Source organism: Lactuca virosa, chromosome 5 (assembly GCF_052849685.1).
Source record: "Lactuca virosa cultivar CGN04683 chromosome 5, Lactuca_virosa_CGN04683_v6, whole genome shotgun sequence".
NCBI lineage: Eukaryota > Viridiplantae > Streptophyta > Magnoliopsida > Asterales > Asteraceae > Lactuca > Lactuca virosa.
This window is the reverse complement of record NC_136430.1, coordinates 441846056-441862814: the sequence shown is the minus strand read 5'-3', so window position 1 is coordinate 441862814 and position 16759 is coordinate 441846056.

Below are 16759 nucleotides of genomic sequence, written 5' to 3'. Positions count from 1 at the left end.
TGTGTGCAAATAATAGATTGCAGAAATTTGGAGAATACAAAATCGATTTTATGAGTTCAAACTTACCGAGCGGGTGCTGGATGTAAGCTGCGTTGGTGGAGGGTGGTATTGGATGTGGGTGTTGTTGGTATTTGGCAGAAGAATCAACAGTGACATAGGAGAGGAGGAAGGTGATTGAGGCTAAGATGGATGAGGAAGAATAGAATCGACTTCTTTTTTAGGAAACATCAAAGTGGTTCAAAAAATGGGGAGAAGGTGACGAAGATTGGAGTAGAAGGTGGGGATGATGGTGATGACAGTCGGGCTGCCGACTGGGTATTTGGCGGAGAAAGAAGGTTGACGGTCCTCCTGGCTGCGACGCCATCATCGCCGGCGAAGGGGGGCAACTCCGACCCTCATTTGTTCTTCAATTGTGGGTAGATTAGAATCATCGTTGGTAAGATATTGGGATGGGAAGACTATAGAAGACAACATACGATAGGGTTGTTTAGATGCAACGGGATTTAAGAGAAATTGACCCATTATTTTAGGGATTATAATTTTGGAATATAATTAATTGTATGTATATAATGATTAAACTACCCTTTATTAGTTAATTAATGATTTTTTTTAATAATGATTGGTTCCCACAACCACACAATAGTTGTCCATCCACATATGAACCTAACTCTTTCTCTCTCTCTCTCTCTCTCTCTCTCTCTCTCTCTCTATATATATATATATATATATATATATATATATATATATATATATAGGGTTGAGATCGGTTGAGAACTCATAGTTTCCCGAGAACCTGAGAACTAAAGGTGGAGCGTTAGATAAAAATTAACTCATTAAGGGCATGATCGTAATTATTACCGATCTCATGTAATGTTTTTTTTTGTGTTATTGAACAAAATTAACATAATAAACCAAATTTAGGATTTTTTTTAAAATAATTTTGATTTTTTTTTTTAAAATGGAGATTTTTTAATTTTTTTTAGAAAACATTAATTTTTAAAAAAAATTGAAAAAAAGTAATTTTTTCAAAAACTGCAATTTTTTCAAAAAAAAACTGTAATTCTTTTAAAAAAACTGCTTTTTAAAAAAAACTGCATTTTTTTCCGAAAAACTGCAATTTTTTCAAAAAAAAAACCTGCATTTTATTCAAAAAAAAATGCAATTTAAAAAAAAAAACTGCATTTTTTTTTCAGAAAAAATGCAAATTGTTTTTTAAAAACTGTAATTTTTTCAAAAAAAAATCTCCAATTTAAAAAAAAACTATAATATTTAAAAAAAAACCCTAATTTTTTTAACAAAAAAAAATATCAACGTTTTAGGTGTATATATGCATATTTTTGAAATGCATATATACATATTTCTTATACTATAATATTCGTAACTAAATCATAAAAAATCTTATTTTTATTAATCAATCTATAAACATAATAGTACAAGTATTTTATTGAATACAAAATAAAATATAAAATATAAAAAAAAAACTACAAAGATTCACAGTATTATCATTTCTTCATATCAAGATTTCCATATTTTCTTCAATTTCACTTTTTACATCTTCAAAATTTTCCACAAATTCTTTCAAATCTACAAGAAAATTAAAAAAAAAATTATTAATGCAAGAACACTCACAAAAATACATATGTATATATCATGTAAGATTCATTAGCGATTGTATAATGTGATATTCACATGTGATTGTATCTTTTAAGATTCAAATGTGAAATTCACAAGAAAATAAAAACGAAGAACACTCACACAAAATGCATGTGTGCATATAGACGTAATTCATATGTGATTCACTCGTGACTTACATATGGATTACATGTGATTCATATGTGAATTACATGTGATTTATATGTGAATTACGTGCGATTTATATGTGAATCACGTGTGATTTATATGCGAATCACATGTAATTCATATTTCATATGTGATTCATTTGTGAATTACGTGTGATTCATATGTGAATCACATGTGATTTATATGTGAATCACATGTAATTCATATGTGATTCACTTGTAAATTACATGTGATACATATGTAATTTACATGTGAATCACATATGAATTTACTTGTGATTTACATGTGAATCACATGTAATTCATATGTGAATCACTTGTGATTTACTTGTGAATTACATGTGATTAGTAACTCATATGTGATTCACTTGTGATTTACATGTGATTTACATGTGAATTCACATGTAATTCATATGTGAATCACTTATGATTTACTTGTCAATTACATATGATTCATATGTAAATTACATATGAATCACATGCAACTCATGTGATTCATTTTTGATTTACATGTGAATTACATGTGATTTACATAAAACTAAATTTTTTGTTTATTGTAAATGCATAAAACTAAATTTTTTTATTTTTATTTATTTCAATATATGTAATGAGAGCATTTTGGTCTTTAATAAAAAAGAAAAAATGAAAATATTGAATACCTTTGATGGAAGCAGTAATGGCCATGAAAGTTTGTTCCATATTGGTGGAATCTTTTGAACTGGTTTCCAGGAAAGGAACTCCAACTTCAATTCACTGGAAACAAAGAGCAAAAAAATTGGATTTAGAAATTACTTTTTCTTTGTGCAATTCAAGTATTCAATGACAAAATACAAAAACAAATCTGAGAAGTCCAATACTAAAAAAATGCAGAAAGTTACCATTTGGAATAACAGGGGGTGTTCCAGAGCTTGGTCCAGCACCCAAACCCTAAAAAAAATTAGTTTATCAAAACTGATTTGTGTTCATTGTTATTAAAAAAAAGATTTATAATTCATTTTGTTAAAGATAAAGAGCTTAATTTAGCAATTATTTTTGCTTTTTATTAGAATGATGCTCATTGAGGACAATGGACTTTATTTTTTACCTATGATAACAACATTTCTTTATTGATGAACATTATATTAGTATTGTGATTTTTTTTCAATGGAAGGATAAAATGGTCATTTAGTAGATTGAGTATATGAAGGTGAAAGAAATTTGTTACCATCAAAACCTAAAAAAGTTGAGGTAGTGATAGTAAGATATGGCCACAGTAAAAATCAGATTTGAAACTCTATGATCCTCAAAATCATCAGGCTCAGATCTTGCATGAAGTGGGGTGTAGTTTACAAGTGATCCTTTAGTTCTCCAATGGGACCCACACGCGTTGCACAATATAGGCTTGTCAGGTGGCCCGTTTCGCAACAATGGGGTGTCTGTAAAACTATTAAAAAAATTTATATCCCATTATAAGAGCTAATGAAACAATCCCACAATCCCATATAGCTTCAATATGTATACTTAAGGACAACAAAGATGATTGGTTTGAAATCATTTTATGGATTTAAATAAGCTAAATGATTCATAAAAACACCAAATGTAACAAAGTAATGTTGTGTGTTCATGGTGAGGGAATGTGCATTAGTTAGAATTATCAAATGCAGAAACAATTATATAATTTCAATTTGGAAAACACATAGAATGGTTGTTTGATATAAACAATGAAGGAAGTTCAGTCATTCAGAGGAAATTTATCAAACAGGTTATGTGCATTTAGTGGATTCAATTGGGAGTTGACATTAGAATTTAAAGTAAAATCAAGCAATGGTGTGAAGTGTGAAGATATCACCAAGATGTAGCTTCTTAACCAGATATTACAAGACTTACATGGTTACTTCTCTTACAATGTCCACTAAAGCCAATCCTTTTGTTGCCTTGATATCACATATTTCTGTAAAAAAGTTAAGCCACCAATAAGAACAGAAAGAAGAAAAGAAAACGGAAGCCTTGAAATGAAAATAAAATATTATGGATACTTTGAAAGCTAAATGAAAATGATTCATTTAGAAGCCAGTAAGATATCTGTTCAATGTCTTTGGGCAACATATTTCCTGTGCAGAGGTATACATCTTCTTCAGTTATCTGCTGAGGAGCCATATGTGTTGATTGCATGAATCAAACACATAAACACATTACATTACAATAAGCATTATAGAAACTGTAACTCTGTAAGCTGAATCATATGACAAGTAAGCAAAAATAAGAAACCTGTAAGAGGAAGAAGTAAAGAAGAGAAAAATAGACTGCATGGTATGTGACTGGTTGACTCGATAGATGAGAGAAAAATCCACAGATGAATCGATTTTAGATTACCTTCAATGATTTAAGCCCTAACTTATTGATATCATGACTAGAAAATCGATACCAAAGCTCTATCGACAATCGCTTTTGAAGAACTGATTTTGTAGAAATAGATTCCCAGCTAGGCTTGTATTTGCGATCCATGAGCTTAATCGATTTTTTTTCGATTAATGATGAATTATCGATGGTTGACAGAGATGAGAGGGAGGCTGGAGGATCTTCGGTGAATAGAATGGTAGGTCGATGTACGAGTGGTCTTCTACAGATGTTTGTATGAATGAGAAGAAACTGCACCTTCAATGGAGTCGAGATGATCGACAACAACGAATCCTAGATTGTGCTGGTCGTTGATACAGGTAGGGGTGGGCGTTGGAGGCGTAGGCGGAGGCGGAGGGAGGTGCCGATGGAATTAGGGAGGAGGTCGATGGAGCCAGTGAATAATCGGGAAAAGGGAATGATCTGATATATTTATTTGGGGGATAATTTCTAAATCCCTAAAACGTTCTTATGTTATTTTTTTTAGATACCCTCCCGTGTTTTTTCCCATTTATTTACAAAAGTGTCATAAAAGATCTTAGCCCTTAATTTTTTTAATCCAAATGTCCACTTTTAGTTCTCAGGTTCTCGGGAAACTATGAGTTCTCAAATGATCCTTCCTCTCTCTCCCTCTCTCTGTATATATATATATATATATATATATATATATATATATATATATATATATATATATATATATATATATATATATATATAAAAGAGTCCTTATCAAAATAAAATACTTGGAGCCTAAGATAAAAATAAACTTGGCACCTAAGATAAACTAGCAATCAACTAGGAAAAAATAAATACGAAATCATTTATTTATATGGGGCTCCACATATATGTACAAACACCATTATAACCATTATATGATGATACATTCCCAACAAAGACTCTTAGTTTTCATTCAAACAAATATTTGATGATGAAGATCAAGATTGAAGTAAAAATGTTTGTGCGTCTTTGTCTGTTGAAGATTGTCCATAATTTATATTTAGTATGCCTATTAAACTCTAGCAATTATATCATTTAAATTTCATCGAATATCTAACTTATCAAGCATATGATATCTACTTACAAGACTATTAATTTCTAATATATTGTATTAATCATTAAAATTACTAACAAATAGAAGTTAGTCAATCATGTAGAGTGTATTATCCCAAACATTTTCATCTCTAAACCACTCAATAAATGGTTAATATTTGTTTAAATGTTGTATTGTGATTTGAGTATAAGAAAACAACGCGTAATTTAAATGCATAAATGAGAATCACATGTAAACCAAGAAAAAGGAGTATGTAAGTGTTAATTAAAATGCATAAATGAGAATCACACAACTAAACCAAGAAAAAGGTTATGAAAAACATATGGTAAAAAAACCACAACTCACTAAGGACTATGATGCGACTTTATTTTGTCAAGGAACCAAAATGGTAAATCGACAAATAGTCTAAGGATATGTATGACAATATTATCGTATTGAAAAGGACTTTTCAAGACGAAATGGGGGTAGGCGTGGGCGTTCCATCCGTTCGTCTAGGGGTCAATCCATACAAAATGCCTCATACAACCCTTCAAATCAGAAGAAAGTCAATGTATAAAACTATGAAAGGCGAATCTAATGTAAATTAATTGGATTTTGGTTTAGGATTGATGTAGTTTTAAATCGTGGCATAAACAATACATAGATTTGGATTTTTTTAATTTTAAAATGATAAGTTTAATTCAAAGAAGTTTTGCAAGCTGTTTTGGTCTTCCAAATATTGAAAGACTTTAAAAGCTAGCCAAGTTGACACAATGGTCCCACAGTTATTAAAAAGTAATTACTTTTTAATATTTTAGTATTAAGGTTAATTGATTAAATAATTTGTTAAATTAATTTATTGCTATATTATATAGATATATTGCTATATTACAAATCATTTAATCTATATTTTGTTGATATTTTTTTAACTAATTTGTATATTATAGCACATATTGCTAGAAACAATAATATTGACAAATATAGATATACAATTTAATAGAAAAATAAATACGTAAATACAAATTATTTTGACATAATAAGGTAATTGATCAAATACATGTAAAAATGAACATTATTTTTCCTTTAAAAACATGTCAAATATTTTCATACAGATTTCTTTGTTGTTTTGTCATGGTTGATAGATTCGGTTCAATTAAGTTGATCGGTAATTTTTGTCTTTTATTTTCTTTTCAAGTTCATCTATCTCTCATTTTATTTGTATGTATTCGGTAGGTTAAAATTTTCAATCTTGATATTAATTTGAGTTTTCATCGTTGGTTACTTTTTTCAATCTCGATATTAGTTTCAGTTTTCATTCTCTCGTATACTCTCAATTGAGGTATTTTGACACAAAATTTTGTTTACATCTATCCTTAAAAGGATTTTCTTTTCATAGGAGGAGGTTTCAATGTTGACACGTGTGTGTGCGCACGTGTGTGCGCACGTGTGTGTATATATATATATATATATATATATATATATATATATATATATATATATATATATATATATATATATATATAAAATAAAAAAATAGTTATTACTATCCTTTGTTATTTTCTCATAATTTATGTTTTTTTAAATGCTTTATAAAAATGACACTTGTCATTTTCCCCTTATTTTTTATTTTTTTAAAAGTATTGTCACACCCCCGAACCAGGGCGGCGGAAACGTCCGGGGGCGGTTGACATCATTGACTAATATCATAGCAGTTGAATATAAATGATACATAGCAACCAAACATCATACAATACAATATAACAACATTCAATGTTTACAGAGTGTATTTGTTCTTTGAATTACACAAAGTCACCAAAAAGTATGATGTTCCCCAAAAATAGTAACATATCCGGATCCGAGGCTCGAGTACCTGTTCACTGAATCCCTGAGAATACAAGTCATTTTGAAAAGCGTCAACATAGAATGTTGGTGAGTTCATAAGTATAGTTTGTAGAAAAACTTTGATTTATCTTCGTTCATAGTAAGTTAAAAAGTTCCAGAAAATCCAATATTTTCTATAAAAAGAAAATTTGTGGGTCTCGTCCCAAAATCATGTATAATTGCATGCGTGTTCCTTAGTTTTTCTTTTGTTATTACTGAAAAGAGGGCCAGAAAATCCTATATTTCTGTATATAAAAGATGTAGTAGCCTTAAAACCCTTAGGCCGAAGTTGTGAGATCAGTTACAAAATATTCGAAACATAGTTATGTATTCTATAAAAATAGCAGAGTGTATATTCTTTGTTCGTTTCATGAAGAGAAGGTGTTCCCAGAAAATCCTATATTTTTTGTACATAAAAGATGTTGTGGTTTTAAAACCCTAAGACCGAAGTTGTGAAATTAGTTTACGAAACATACGAAATATATTTTTGGTATTTTATCAAACTAATGGGGTGTATGTTCCACGTAATTCCAATGTCCAAAAGGACCCTACTCTATGTGAGTCGTTTACAACCATACAGATATGACGAGAACGCCTGCCCTGACGTTTTTCAGGCGTCAGATACGGTCCAGATATTTGTCACCTTAGACTGGCCGGTCTAGCTGTAGCGAACAGCACAGATGTGGGGTGTCAACCCCGTATAAATCTATACACAATTATCCCACTCCCCCTCCAGGGGACTCTGGTTATAAACACATGACTTACAATGTACCTAGATAGGTACGGTGAAAAAACATAACTAGTCTCACAAGAGCCTTAACGGAATGTACGCGAGTTTTACTCCCATTGTTATATAATGCAGATAATGTTTTCCTTGAGTAAAGTTATGACTGCATCTTTATGACACGTGTTTTTCTGCTTTATGACATACAACTTATCAATTGTATTTCTGAAAGTTTTATGACGGCAGTTTATGACATGCAAATATTTCCGTCATAAAAGCTCTGTTTTGTACATTTTTTTATAAAATTATTTATATTGAATATTAATAAATAATCACTAATAGATTGTTAACTTGAAAAAGTTATGAATATAACATAATGTTCCAAGTTTAAAACCCTTGCAACGGTAGCAACATAACTTGATGGCATTACTAGCAACATTTATTTTTAGAAAAATAGTCAAGTTTTGTGGGGTGTTCCAACATACCCAAAAGTTTATGGAGATCTTTGTAAAGAAAATATTCTTTTTTCTATAACTAAAATATTGTCACTAGTTCCATGAAAATTTATTATGCCCCAATGTTTGTACAAGTTTTTAGTGGTGAAAGTAGTTTCAACCACAATTTACCATTTTGTGTGACTTCTCATAATTTTTCTAGTAACTTAGTTTTATGTTTAATAAAAAGCAAAGTATGTAGATCTATACAAAGACCACTTAGTCCTAACATCATGAGATTTGTAAAATCTCAAGTTGTTGACCGATTATCATGAAATAATAACATTTCAACACACATACACACATAAACATACAAATACATGCAATTTTCCAAGGATTTAGACAAGATTTGACTTGTATTCCCCCCCCCCCCCCCCAAGAATGAAAACTTGAAAAGAGTGGGGTATGAAGCTCACCATGAGTTGGTTTTGTAGATGATTTAAGGAGATGTTAAGGAGTTTCCAAGTTCTAACACTTGAAGGGTTTGATAACCTCTTTGAACTTTAAAATATCCTAAGAATATGTACACATAATTTTTATGTGTAAATATTGTGAAATTTATAAAATAATGTGGAGAATCAATAGTAAAAAATGAGACACTTACAAGAATCTAGGAATTGTTTGAAGGAATATGACTTGAAGCTTGAATATGTTTGAGAACACTCTTAGTAGTTCACAGAATGTGAATATGATGAATGGGATATGGGGAGGAGTAGTTTACGTTTCTAATGTAACGCCCCGATTCTCAAAGTATTAATTTATGGTTTTAATTTTCATAATTTTAAGGCCTACTCGATGAGTGGTTACCCTGACTCGTCGAGTAGCAGCGGGTTGGGTCACGTGTTTAAGTGACCTACTCGTCGAGTCTAAGAATGGACTCGACGAGTAGGTGCTGGGAGATGAAACCCTAATTTTCGGGGTTTTGCACCCTATTTAAAGAATCATAAGCCTCCTTCGGCCTCTTTACAGTCCCTTGAGAGCTCAGCAAAACCCTAATACGTGTGTGTGCTCCATTGTGTGTTTTAAGCTTTGAAAGAGGATTCTTGGTGAGAAGAGCTTGGGGAAACAAGTGGCTTGAAGCAAGGAACTCGTGGGAATCAAGATCTACTTCAGTTGACATCTTTTGGGAAGGTATTAATTTGTTATCTTAACCCCATTTCATTCTAGATCTCTTTTGGGTGGATTTTAGGGCTTTTCTAGCATAATAAGAAGCCATTCATGGGTATAAGCTAAGATCTAAAGTTGTAACTTCAGATCTGGACTTTCCTTCGTCTCTAAGTCCATAAAGTTTTAGCTTTGGCAAGCATGAACCTTCCCTCTAGTGTGAGACTTCTTTTCAAGCTTGGTTTTGTCATTTTAAGGCTTTAGAGCTTTCCATGCACGTAAAGTTTGCAACTTTACGTGATGAACATGCTTTGGGAAGCTGGATCTGTAATATGGAACCTTAGCATGGCTTAAAAAGCATCTGTATGGATGAAGGACTGAAGGGACTCGACGAGTTGCATGGTCAACTCGGCGAGTCCGATGAAGATAGTTGTGGGATCGGCGAGTCAGTTAGGTGACTCGGCGTGTCGGATAGGGTTTTTCCCAACCCTTGGACACATTTGAACTTGGCAATTTGTAAGAGAAGCTTGACGAGTTGGCCAAGGAGTTTACGGCCGCAAACCGTAGGAACTAGACGAGTCACTCTAGTGACTCGGCGAGTTGACAAGTTATGCAAGGAACTCGACGAGTAGCTAAGGGTACTCGACGAGTTGAGGTCAACATGGATTGTTGACCTTGACCTTTGACTTTGACTTTGACCAGTTGAATTCTAGGGGCATTTGGGAAATTGGAAATTTATGAACATGGTTTGATGGTAAATATAGGTGGTGGAGTTTGTGACAGTGATCCGAGCGTGGAGCTTATCATTTCAGCGCGTTAGTTGCGAGATGAGTTCTCCTCACTATATCAACAGGGTCTAAGGCACCAAGGCCGGCCCTTTGGATTGTTATCCTGGTTATAGGATGTTGCTATGATTGATGATCTGTTAGATCGGTATCCTGGTAGATAGGATGTTATGCTATTATGATATGTTAGATCGATATCCTGGTATATAGGATGATGTTGTGTTAGTGACCTGGTTAGGTCGGTATCCTGGTTATAGGATGTTGCTATGATTGATGATCTGTTAGATCGGTATGACTGTTATATATATGCTGGCGTATGATAATATGTGCACATGTTTGTTTGATTTGGGGGTTGGGTTGAGGCGGTTCTGCTTTGTGCTGAGGGCCAACATACCCAGGGTGGTCCAGATAAACTGAAGGCCCTACAAAGGGATTCAGTCAGTCCGAAGGCCCGGCGAGCGGTCCGGATAGGATATAGGCCTTGCGAGGCAGTCCAGACGTGCCAAAGGCCCGGAGAGCGGTCCAGATAGGCTGAAGGCCTGCGAGGCGGTCCAGTCAGGCTGAAGGCTCATTATACATGTTGTTTGTTTATATGTTATATGATATGGTTATATCGGTTTGGTGTTGGTATTTTGGGGGTAACTCACTAAGCCTTCGAGCTTACATTTATCGATTATTGTTTCAGGTACTTCTGATGATCGCAGGAAGGCGAATGCATGACCGTACACTTCCTCGATTGATGATTATGATTTCTCGGAACTCTGATGTTTAAACTATTTTGAAAGCAAATTGTAATAACTAAATGGTTTTAAATGATTTAAAAAGTTTTAAATTGGCTTGAATTTTATGGATGTTACTGATGGGTTTTAGCCATAAGAACTTTCCTATGTGCACATGCAAACCCTAATGCTTGGATCTAGGTTTCTCTATTGTACATGCAATTTATCCAAGTCTTGAAAACCCTAGATCTAGTATATACAATTCGAATATGACATAAGAAACTCAGATCTAGATGATTACCTCTTGTAGCTTGGTTGATTCTTCTTGTCTTGGAGCTTAGAGTCACAAGTGTCACTCCTCTAATGGCTTACAAACACCAATTGGCAAGAGGGCAAAATGAGAGAGGGTAAGGACTTATGATTTTCGGCTCTAGGGTTTCCAGGAGAACAAGTGGCCGAAAATCATATCCCAAGGGTCCTATTTATACTGTGAGCAGCTAGGGTTTCAGTCAAAACCCTAATGGACAACTTAATCACCAAGCAGCCCATGGAACCTTCTGGAGTAAGGCCTTGGACGAAATCTAGATGGGTTCCTACCCACAATTTCGTCCACCCCTTAACCATAGAGGCTTCCCAGCCCAAAGTGCAACTATCACACATTTGACAGTTTAAGCCCCTTTATTCAATTAATCTCTTTTAGTCACCACATTAATTCTTAATTAATTTATGACTAATATTAATTAAATAATATGATTCTTCCTTTAATATATTATTCTCATAATATATTAATAAATCATAATATCTTCTCTCTCTCCATAAATTACCCTGTCAAGTTGCTATGGTGAAGGCAACCCAAAAGGACCATGCACAACCAGGTCAAATACTTACCAAATATAGTTACGGGCTTAGACACTAATCCAACAGTCTCCCACTTGGATAAATCTAGTAACTACAAATGCAAATACAATTCGATCAGCAATCGTAGCTCTCAAAGACGTTGTCGAACTCTGATCTTATCAGTAACCTGTCCTTTAGATAAGGGATCGTATAATCCTCTGTTCTTGATATCGTGCGGATAATTACATGGAACATAGTCATACTTATTGTCCAATAGTTAGTTTCTCGATCTCAGATTCATTTGACATAGAACTTAATTGAACACATCAATTCAGTCCTGACCGGGCCCGGCAATAAGTCAAATCAAATCATCGAGGGGCCCTGATATCGCTTTTACCCTCTTAGGATAAAAGGAACAGATAAACTTCGACTTATATGCATTTACTATCCACTAATCAAATCATACACAACAATGCATTTTATAACATCAAGTTACTAATGCGTTTACGCATTATCAATGCACAACCAACTAACAAACAATAAACCATATATCTAGGTTTTAAGAGCATATGATATTACCGTCTTGCGATCACTCGTGATAAATTCCATGAAGTGATTCCAGCAAGCGTGGGTTTATTCCAATGCTCAAATCAAGTTCATAAGCACTCATGAACGTTGTAGCAAACTTTTGCTATGTCTAATACACTTTAGACAATCTACACACCAATTCATGACAGTCTTCATTCATATCTACTTCCAACATATGAACGACTGTGGACCGTTCGAATAATTCGATTATTATCAAATAATTCAATTATTCAAGAAGTCAAAACATGCAAAATGAAACAATAGGTAAATGATTAACATAAGACAGTAACATTACTAAATAATACTCTTTTATTTAATCATCAAATGTTAATTACAATTTATCTATTACATGTTTCTTAACTATCTAATCTAAACTAATATCGTCCTTCAGCCCGATGCTCCTAGCGTGCTGCAAGTGCTTAACCCTGCTCAGTCCCTTCGTAAGCGGATCTGCTGGGTTATCCTCTGACGATACCCTCTTCGCTACGAGGAGTCCTTCTTCCACCCGATGTCGAATAAAGTGATATTTTATGTCGATATGTCGAGATCTGCCATGATCCCTGGGTTCCTTGGTCAAGGCAACCGCTCCTTCATTATCACAGAAAATTTCCATGGGCTCCTTTATGGCTGGCACAACTCCAAGGTCTCCAATGAAGTTCTTCAACCATATTGCCTCCTTTGACGCTTCGCTCGCCACTATATACTCTGATTCGCACGTTGAATCAGCTACGGTCTCCTGTTTGGAACTTTTCCAAGTCACTGCTCCTCCATTAAGGGTAAAGACCCATCCCGACTGCGAACGGTAGTTGTCCCTGTCGGTCTGAAAACTGGCGTCACTATACCCTCGCACCTTTAAGTCATCACTCCCACCGAGGACTAGAAACCATTCCTTGGTCCTCCGAAGGTACTTAAGAATATTCTTGACTGCGGTCCAATGTGCTTTGCCAGGGTTCCCTTGATATCTGCTGACCATGCTCAAAGCGAAGGCCACATCAGGGCGAGTACAATTCATAGCATACATGATCGAGCCAACTGCGGAAGCGTAAGGTACTCGGCTCATCTCCGCTATTTCGTCTTCAGTACTCGGACTTTGAGTCTTACTCAACTTGGCATTACTTTGGATTGGTAACTCCCCTTTCTTTGAATTCTCCATACTAAAACGTTTTAGTACCTTGTCCAAGTAAGTATTCTGACTAAGTCCTATTAGTCTCTTACTTCTGTTTCTCACTATCCTTATTCCCAAAATATAGGAAGCCTCTCCGAGGTCCTTCATAGCGAAGCACTTCCCGAGCCAGGACTTAACCTCCTGCAGTGTCGGGATGTCGTTTCCTATGAGTAGTATGTCGTCGAAATACAATACGAGGAAGCTTACTATATTCCCACTGGATTTGACATATACACATGATTCATCCTCGCTTCGCAGAAAACCAAACTCTTTGACCTTCTCATCAAAACTAGGATTCCATCTGCGAGACGCTTGCTTAAGTCCATAAATGGACTTTTCAAGCTTACACACTCTATTGGGATGCTTCGTATTGACAAAACCCTCTGGCTGAGCCATGTAAACATCCTCAACCAACTTCCCATTAAGGAAAGCGGTTTTGACATCCATTTTCCATATTTCATAGTCATGAAATGCAGCAATGGCCAGCATCACCCTGATAGACTTTATCTTTGCAACTGGTGAGAAGGTTTCATCGTAATCAACTCCAGGAGTTTGAGTGAAACCCTTCGCAACCAACCGCGCCTTATAAGTGTGCACATTTCCATCCATGTCAGTCTTCTTCTTGAAGATCCACTTGCAACCGACCGTCTTACAACATGGTACATTGTCAACCAAATTCCAAACTTGGTTGTCATACATGGACTGAATCTCACTGTCCATAGCCTCTTTCCATTTTGCAGACTTCGAGTTTGCCATAGCTTCCTTATAGTTGTTAGGTTCGTCCAGATTCACTAGTGTACTATCACTAATGAACGTATTCCCTTCTGTAGTAATATGAAAACCATAAAACTCGGGTGGAACACTAACCCTTTCGGAACGTCTAAGAGGTAAGGACTCGTCAATTGGTTCAACCGGAGTTTCCTCCTCAGGTTGAGCGCCAGTGTTAGAGGTTCCTTTATCACTCGACTCTTGAATCTCTTCAAGATCGATTTGCCTCCCATTGTCTCCTTGGCTTATGAGTTCTCGCTCTCGGAAAACCCCTCTCCTCGCAACGAAGACAACATTGTCACTCGGTCTGTAGAAGAGATATCCAAAGGACTTCTGTGGGTAGCCGATGAAAATACATCGCTCACTGCGAGGTTCGAGCTTGCTGTGAGTCTCTCGTCTTACGAAAGCCTCGCAACCCCAAACCTTGACATGTGCCAATGAGGGAGCCTTCCCTGTGCACATTTTGTGAGGCGGTTTGGCAACCTTCTTCGTAGGGACTAAGTTAAGGATATGGGCGGCAGTCTCTAAGGCATACCCCCAGAATGAGACAGGTAGTGAAGCACGACTCATCATGGAACGAACCATGTCTAGCAAGGTTCGATTACGCCTTTCAGCTACACCATTCAACTGCGGTGTCCTAGGTGGCGTCAATTGCGAAACTATTCCGCATTCCTTGAGGTAGTCATGGAATTCAAGACTTAGGTACTCTCCACCTTGATCAGATCGAAGCATCTTGATTTTCCTGCCCAACTGATTCTCCACTTCTTGCTTGAACTCTTTGAACTTTTCAAAGGTTTCTGACTTGTGCTTGATTAAGTAGATATACCCATATCTGTTATAATCGTCTGTGAAAGTCACATAGAAGCGGTTCGCATCCCTTTTGGAGGATCTAAAGGGTCCACATACATTTGTATGTATGAGATCCAATAAACCCTCACCCCTCGCACAAGTGCCAGTGAAGGGTGACTTGGTCATCTTTCCAAGTAAACAAGACTCGCACACGTCATCGTCCCTAAGGTCGAATGACTCCAACACTCCATCCTTTTGGAGTTGGGCTATGCATTTCTTGTTGACATGTCCAAGACGACAATGCCACAAGCATGCTTTATCCATACTATTGGAAGAATCCACACACAACACATCATTCCCTATGTTATCTACAACCATCACAGTCTCATATATTCCATTACAAGGCAATGCTTCAAAATATAAAACATTAATATAAGCATAAATAGAACCCTTTTCATTATCAAATGAATATCTAAAACCTTGTCTATATAAACCATGAAATGAAATGATGTTTCTTGCCATATCTGGCGAATAGCAACAATTGTTTAAATCTAAATCTAATCCATTACTAAGCACTAAGGAATATACTCCAATCTTGGTGACAGGCAACGATCTTCTGTTTCCCATGATCAGATTCATCCTTCCATGTTCCACATCCCTATTTCTTCTTAGTCCCTGCAAATCAGAACATATGTGAAAACCACATCCTGTATCAAGAACCCAAGAAGTAGCATGTGATAAACCATTAGATTTAATTGTGTAAATACCTGTGAAAGATGGCTTGATCTTCCCATCCTTGATGGCCTGCATATATTCTGGGCAGCTTCTCTTCCAATGCCATATCTTGTGGCATTAGTGGCACTCTGCCTCCTTAGGGTTAGAGTTGGGTTAAGCAGAACCAAATTTGGTTCCACTAGAAGAGGTACCATCTTGGGACTTTCCCTTGTGGTGGCTCTTTAAGGGATCCTTCCTCTTCTTACCCTTCCCTTGTCCTATTACCAAGACAGGAGCAGCAGTGGGAGTTGGAGTTGATGCAACAGATTTATCCTTGAGGTTGCTCTCAGCAGTCCTCAACAAGCCCTGAAGCTTGCTCAAGGAGACCTCCTCCTTATTCATGTGATAGGTCATGCAGAACTGGCTATAGCAGGGAGGCAAGGAGTGAAGGATAATATCAATTGCCAGCTCTTCATCAAAGTTCACATTCAACTTTAGCAGGCGATCGACATATCTCTGCATCTTTTGCAGATAAGCGGTAAGGGACTCTCCATTACCCATTTTGGTAGTGATCATCGAAGTGATGATCTCGTACCTTTCTTGCCTAGCGCTCTGGTGGTACCAGTCCAGCAGATCTTGGTCCATCTCGTAGGGGTACATGTCCTCATAGGACTTCTGGAGTTCTGCAGTCATAGTCGCTAGCATGATGCAATGGACTTTCGTGGCATCACGCTCGTGGGCCTCAAAGGCCGCGATCTCTTCAGCACAGGCAGTGTTGATGTCAATCTCCTTCAGCTTCTCATCGAGAACATACTCTTTGTCCTCGTAACGAGTGACCATGCGAATGTTGTGGATCCAATCATTGAAATTGGACCCATCAAAGATCACTCTCCCACACAAGTTCATGAGTGAGAATGAGCCAGAGGAGTTTGAACCAGAAGCATTGTTGTTGACGTTCGACATCTGAAAAGGAAAAAGAACAAAGT